Genomic DNA, 7,471 nt, shown 5'->3' with positions numbered 1-7,471 from the left:
TAGGTTCATCCAGACCTACTAGTGTCTCATCACTAATAAGTGTCTCACCTTCCGCAGTATTATGGAAACCATAGTAATGCTTAGGTGCATTCCTAACTCTAGTGGAACGCCTCAGAGGTACATACTCTTCAATTGGCTCAACATGAGTTTCCTCCTCAAGTTGAGGGCTAGGGTTTGAAGTTCCTTCACCACTTGACTCTTGAATTTCTTCAAGGTCAATTTGCCTCCCACTGTCTCCTTGGCTTATAAATTCTCTCTCTCGAAAGACTCCTCTTCTTGCTACAAAGACCACATTATCATTAGGTCTGTAGAAGAGGTAACCAAAGCATCTTTGTGGCTGGCCGATGAAAATACACCTCTCGCTTCGGGGTTCTAGCTTATCATGAGACTTGCGCCTCACAAAAGCCTCGCAACCCCAAATCTGGATGTGGTCTAGTTTAGGTACTTTACCTGTCCACATCTCGTGATGAGTTTTGGCAACTTTCTTTGTAGGGACTAGATTAAGAATATGGGCGGCAGTCTCTAAGGTATACCCCCATAATGAGAAGTGTAGCGAAGCTTGACTCAGCATGGAACGAACCATATCCAACAAGGTTCGATTACGCCTCTCAACCACACCATTCAACTGCGGTGTCCTGGTAGGTGTCAATTGTGAGACAATCCCACATTCCCTAAGATAGTCGAGGAACTATGAACTAAGATACTCACCACCTCGATCGGATCGAAGCATCATAATGTTCCTGCCCAATTGATTCTCGACTTCATGTTTAAATTCCTTAAACCTTTCGAAAGTCTCTGACATATGCTTGATTAAGTAGACATATCCATATCTACTGTAATCATCAGTAAAAGTCAAATAAAAACGATTAGCATCCCTTGTGGCATGTTTGAATGGTCCACACACATCCGTGTGTACAAGATCCAACAAACCTTCACCCCTCTCACAAGAACCTGTGAAGGGTGACTTTGTCATTTTTTCAAGTAAGCATGATTCGCAACTATCATCAGACTTTAGGTCAAATGACTCCAAGACTCCATCCTTTTGGAGTTGGCCTATGCGTTTCTTTCTTATATGTCCAAGACGACAATGCCATCGTGATGCTTTATCCAAGTTATTATTATTAACAGAATCAACACACAATACATTATTTCCTAAGTTATCAACCACAGATACAGTTTCATACACACCATCACAAGGTAATGCTTTAAAATAAAGAACATTATTAAAGAAAGCATTAATCGAACCAACTTCATTATCAAATGAAAAGGTGAAACCTTGTTTATACAATGCATGAAATGAAATAATATTTCTTGCCATTTCTGGCGAATAACAACACTTATTCAAATGTAAACTAAACCCACTACTTAGCGATAAAGTATACAATCCAATCTTGGTGACAGGTGAAGCTTTCCTGTTTCCCATGATCAATTTTATTCTTCCTTACTCCACATTCTCACTTCTTCTTAGTCCATATAAATCAGAACAGATATGAATACCACAACCGGTATCAAGTACCCAAGAATTAGAAGGGGGACATTTATTAGATAAGATAGTGTAAATACCTACATGGTTGGGTTTAACTTTCCCATCCTTCACATCTTGCTAGTACTTTGGGCAGTTCCGCTTCCAATGTGCCTTTTCATGGCAATAGAAGCATTCAACCTCTTTTGGGTCAAAAGAAGGAGTGATGAAACCTTTCTTGGTTCCACTTGAAGAAGAGCCATCAAGGGTCCTAACCTTGGTACCCTTCGAAGAACTCTTTCTCTTCTTCCCTCGTCCTTTCCCGATTGCTAAGACAGGGGCGGAGTTGGTAGGAGTAGGAGTAGTAACAACCGCCTTACCCTTAAGACCACTTTCAGCGGTCTTTAAGAGTCCTTGTAGTTTGCTGAGAGTGACCTCTTCCTTGTTCATGTGGTATGTCATGCGGAATTGATCATAACATGAAGGTAAGGAGTGCAAAATAATATCTATTACTAGCTCCTCGGGGAAGTTCACATTAAGCTTCAGCAAGCGGTCCACAAATCTTTGCATTTTCTGCATGTGGCTCGTGATGGGTTCTCCATCCTTCATTCAGGTTGTTATCATGGAGGAGATGATTTCATACCTCTCTTGTCGTGCACTTTGATGGTATCTTTCCATCAAATCTTGGTGCATTTCAAAAGGGTAGTAGTCCTCATAGGACTTTTGGAGATCGGCTGTCATAGTGGCCATCATGATGCATGCCACCTTGGTGGCATCCCTTTCATGTGCCCTAAAGTTAGCGATCTCTTGAGGAGTAGCAACTGTCTCATCGATCTCCTTAAGCTCGTTATCGAGGACATATTCTTTGTCCTCGTAGTGGGTAATCATTCGGATGTTTCTGATCCATTCATTATAGTTGGATCCATCAAAAGTGACTTTCCCAGACAAGTTCATAAGAGAAAAGGAGCCATTAGGATTAAAGCCAGAAGCAGCAGTGTTTGCAGACATCTGAAAAGAAGAAAAGTTTAGTTTAGAAATAGGAATAGTCCTTAATAAAACACCCAAATGTAGTAGTAAGGCTAGGACCCAATCACAATATGTTATACTTAGAAGAGGTATGCCGTAATCTAAATATTAACATATTTGAAAGGTAGGTGAATGACGATTCACCAATTTCCACCAAAGTCGAAATATTGAAATATTTAATTTGGTTCTTAGAAACTCCTAGATTCTTTTGAGATTCAATGAACTTTTCAAAGGCATGTTTCAATCTCGAGTGTGCCCTCCAAGTTTTGTGACTGGGATGTCGAGGATCACAAAACGAGGTGTGAAGTAACCATGCAAATTACTTGGTACCCTTAATAAATTACCCCTCAATCGATGTGTCGGTTAACCACACATGCTTCATCGATACTATCACACTACTAGAAAAATAGCCTTTTACGACGCGCGAACCATGACACGCAGTGATTTATGATACGCAAAGGTGAGTGTCTAAAAAATAATGTCATCTCTTCCAAAATTTAAAGGATTTCAGACGCGCATTTTTGCGTGCCCTAAAATTAGTGTCTAAACAAAAAAAATAAAAACACGGAGGGCACCTGCGTGTCGTCTACGACCGTCGCTTTATAAATTTTAATAGAACGTGTGCGTTCCATCCGGGGAAAATGAAATCCCAAAAACTTAAAATCCCCGCCTTCCTTTTTTTTTCTCCCTCCACTTTAATTTCCCTAGTAGCTAGGGCTTTTTTTTCAAGAACTTGCCCCGATTATGCCCTCTTGTACTGCTCATTCTCTCTTCAACTTCCCTTTCTCTCCTTCTCACTTCGACAAACCCTTTCTCTTCTTCTCGGTTCTCGATGTCGACAACTTCTCCCACCTCCGACGTTTCTCTTGGTGTTGGCACCTCCCACCTCTGACCTCCGTCTAGCCCCGCCCCACCGTCCAACGCTTTCCAGCGTCACCCAGCCGATGGAGCCCCTCATCTCTGGCAATCTCACCCTGCCTGCCCTTGCCAGCAACATTAGGTCTGGTGACCTAGACCGAGAACTCATAGCCTTCGGAGGAGTGGTGGCACTACTCAAATCCCAGCGACGGAAGGAAACTCTCTATCACAGCAACAGAAAGTCAGAGACTGGAATGGGAGAAAGAGAAATACAAATCGAGAAATCGACTTATACAGTAAATGGGGAAGAATCGATGATGCACACAACATGTTTGATAAAATGCCTCATCCGCCATGGTCTTAATCTACAAGTCTCTCTCTCTCTCTCTCACTCTCTCTCTCTCTCTCTACCCCATACTGCTCGACAACCACCCAGGCACCCACCACCCTTCGTCTTCTCTCTAGTTCACCACACTTCTCCTTCCTATGTTTGTTAGATTCGTCATCTGATTGGCGAGTGTTCTGTAAAAAATGATTTTTCCGTTTCATATTTTATGGATACCTCAATCTTCCGTGATGATTATGAATGTAGTCATAGAGTACTCGCTCCACTATCATTTTCAATCATTTTAGGGCATGGAGAGGTAATTTTTTTAGTAGGGGAGGGTTTCAATTATATATCTACTATATCTATTTCTTACTTTTTTACAGAGGATCGTTATGATTTAGGTTTCAGTTTAGCTTCCGAGACACGTCACATGATAAGTGCAGCTGTTAAAGGCATAACTCCATTGAGTTATGAGTTTACTTATCTTGTATCCATTACATTTTTAACCAGAACGCAACCCTCCCATTGAAGAAGTTATTCAATCCGGTGTTGTTCCTCGCTTTGTTGAGTTTCTTGTAAGGGAGGATTTCCCACAACTTCAGGTGAAATTCAACATTCTGTAACATAATATAAAATACACACAATAGTTACATGTATTTTATATAAACAATATATATTCTCTGTAGTTTGAGGCTGCTTGGGCTTTGACTACTATTGCTTCGGGGACATCTGAACACACAAAAGTGGTGATTGATCATGGTGCTGTTCCAATATTTGTGAAGCTTCTTTCATCTCCAAGTGATGATGTTAGAGAACAGGTATCTTTTAGAGGTTTTTGTATTTCATAAACTCAATTCACAAATTCATTATCATGACTTCAATTTCACTTTATCTACATGTTAGGCTGTATGGGATTTAGGAAATGTTGCTGGTGATTCCCCTAAATGTCGTGACCTTGTACTTGCACAAGGTGCTTTGATTCCTCTACTATCCCAATTAAACGAGCATGCTAAGTTATCCATGTTGTGAAATGACACATGGACACTTTCAAATTTTTGCAGAGGCAAACCACAGCCTTCTTTTAGTCAGGTTTGTTTCTGAAAAGACTAAACTACCCACATAGTTCTTTTGGCTATATCTTTTACACATTTGTAATGATGAATTCTGATTTGTCTTGACTTTTCACAGACAAAACTTGCACTTCCAGCTTTACAACAACTTATTCATTCAAACGATGAAGAAGTTTTGACAGATGCTTGTTGGGCTCTTTCATATCTTTCAGATGACACAAATGATAAAATCCAAGCTGTTATTGAAGCAAATGTATGTCCAAGATTGGTTGAGCTATTAAAGTGAGTCTTTTCTTCTTCTTCTTTTGAATAAAGTTAGGATCTTTAAAACTTTTTTTTAAGTTCTAACCTTTTTCTATATTTTTAGTCACCCTTCTCCATCTGTCCTTATCCCTGCTCTTCGTATTGTTGGTAACATTGTTACAGGAGATGATATGCAAACTCAGGTAGCATTTGTTTTCAAATATTTCTCAAAGAAAATTGTTGCATTTTTTTTAGATTACAGAAAACAAACATAATATTCGTTTCTCACTTTCATTTGTTGGTTGTAGTATATAATCAATCATCAAGCTTTGCCTTGTCTTCTCAACTTGTTGACCAATAACCACAAAAAAAGTATCAAGAAAGAAGCTTGTTGGACTATATCAAACATAACCGCTGGCAACAAGGAGCAGATTCAGGTCATAATTTTAATTTTTTTAATCAAGATTTAATCATCACACCTTATTTTCTTGACTGATATATCATCTACTTTGTGATTTTTACAGACAGTGATTGAAGCAAATATCATTGGCCCACTTATTCATCTACTTCAAAATGCAGAATTTGACATCAAGAAGGAGGCTGCATGGGCTATTTCTAATGCTACTTCAGGTGGAAGCCATGACCAAATCAAGTGAGATTCATAAACCTAAAATATTCTCTTCAATTTTCCAATATTTGTGAGCAAATTTCAGGAAATTGCAACACGTTTTTACCCATAATAACTATAAGTTTTGTAGTTACATTGTTTTTTTTACTGATAATAAAATGCAGGTATTTGGTAAGTGAGGGATGTATTAAACCTTTGTGTGATTTACTGATATGCCCTGATCCGCAAGTGCTTTTTGCCTCGACTGATAATGTGAAAAAAAAGAATCAAAGTATTATGTATCAGAAACATAAATTTAAAAATATATAGAAAATTACAATTATGCCCTTGTATACTGATTGGTTAGTAGCCCAACGTTCATAATAGTGATTATATCTCTCTAAAGAATTCTTTGCCATTTCACTTCTGTGTTCAGATTCATCATACTACAAATGGAAGTGGAATGAATTACAAGATTAAAGATTTGAGACATTAAAAAATGAATAATTGTAATGTTTTATTGAATTTTGAGTAAAATACAATTAGTTTTATTACATGATGTTTATAATTCATGCATGTTTACAGCTGCATTTGCAACCTTGTTCTAACAACAAACCCACATGTAGTATTTAATTGTTTATTTACGGTTGTGCCCCTGAACTATTATGTATTAACATCCATAAGCCTTTTGTTCTCATGTTATTTAAGATTCATAAAGATACTTATGTTGTAGCTGAATATAAATAAGTCTTTCTAGTAGCCCCACCCTTATCCTTAGCAACATAATTAATTACATTAGCATCTAATGTAATTCGGTTCTGCTTACAGTAACGAGGAAGAAGCAAGCCATTGTATCTAGTAGTTTTGGAGGAAACGAGACTCAAGCAAAAAGCAAACACACGGAGAGTTGTTGGCAGATAGTAAGCTAGATAATGCAATTGTATATTCTGCTTCTTTGAGTTCATTTTTTTATAACATTTACTCACTATTGGAATAATTATTTGTATTTGACATATTAGTGAAATGAATTATCTTTGTTATTTATGGTATTTTATTTGTATGACATTAAATTTTATGCAATGGATTGTATTTTTTGTATATGATATTTATTTTCTATTATGAGACATTAAATACAAATTTAATTTGAAAATTAGTAAATCTGTAAATATTTTTTTAAACATTTAAATTTATGATACGCAAAAATGTGTGTCATCTTCATTTATGACATGACCTTTCTTGACAGGGGCTTTCTTGATACGCATTGCGTGTCATTAACACGCGCGTCATAAGGTTACGACACGCGAATGCGTGTCGTCTTCCTTTATGATAGGGCCTTCCTTGATATGCATTGCGTGTCGTAAACGCGCGTCGTAAATGAGCGTCATAAATGCGCGTCGTCTCTCTTTATGACAGGGCCTTCCTTGACACGCATTTGCGCGTCGTCTGAGCCTTTTACGACGCGCAATGAGCGTCGTAAAAGGCTGTTTTTCTAGTAGTGTGATAAATATTAAGTCACCCTTTACCTACCTCGTTATGTCCATGTTAGTGTGCCGGTTAACCACACACGCTCCACTAACGACTTAGACAAAGTGTAAAGTGTAATTTCATGGATTAGCACCTTATTCACATTTTTCCTAAAGTAACTAAGATTGGGAGTTTAATAAAACATTTAGTTAGTTTATAATATTCATCATAGTTTTAATGAGAATTTATAAGTCCTTGTCTTACCCGTTCGGCTAACGATCCTCCACCAGTCAAGCAAGCGGTGGGTGAGAGTGGACACCCATTAAGTTACCATTTTATAGGCAACAACCTTATACCCAACTTGTAGACCGGCTTCGTGAATGAGGTGTACTAGAGGTAAGACGACTTTGATC

The 7,471-nt window shown here is 38.1% G+C and overlaps 1 pseudogene; it reads left to right on the top strand.

Moving 5' to 3' along the window:
* Nucleotides 1-3,432: 3,432 nt before the first annotated feature.
* LOC145068279 (importin subunit alpha-1a-like) lies at nucleotides 3,433-6,090 on the top strand (annotated as a pseudogene).
* The last annotated feature ends 1,381 nt before the right edge of the window (nucleotides 6,091-7,471 follow it).

This window comes from Lactuca serriola, chromosome 8, assembly GCF_051521515.1.
Source record: "Lactuca serriola cultivar US96UC23 chromosome 8, Lser_US96UC23_V15, whole genome shotgun sequence".
NCBI classification, from domain to species: Eukaryota; Viridiplantae; Streptophyta; class Magnoliopsida; order Asterales; family Asteraceae; genus Lactuca; species Lactuca serriola.
The sequence above is the reverse complement of the archived record's forward strand: the minus strand, read 5'-3'. Positions and strand labels throughout refer to the sequence as shown.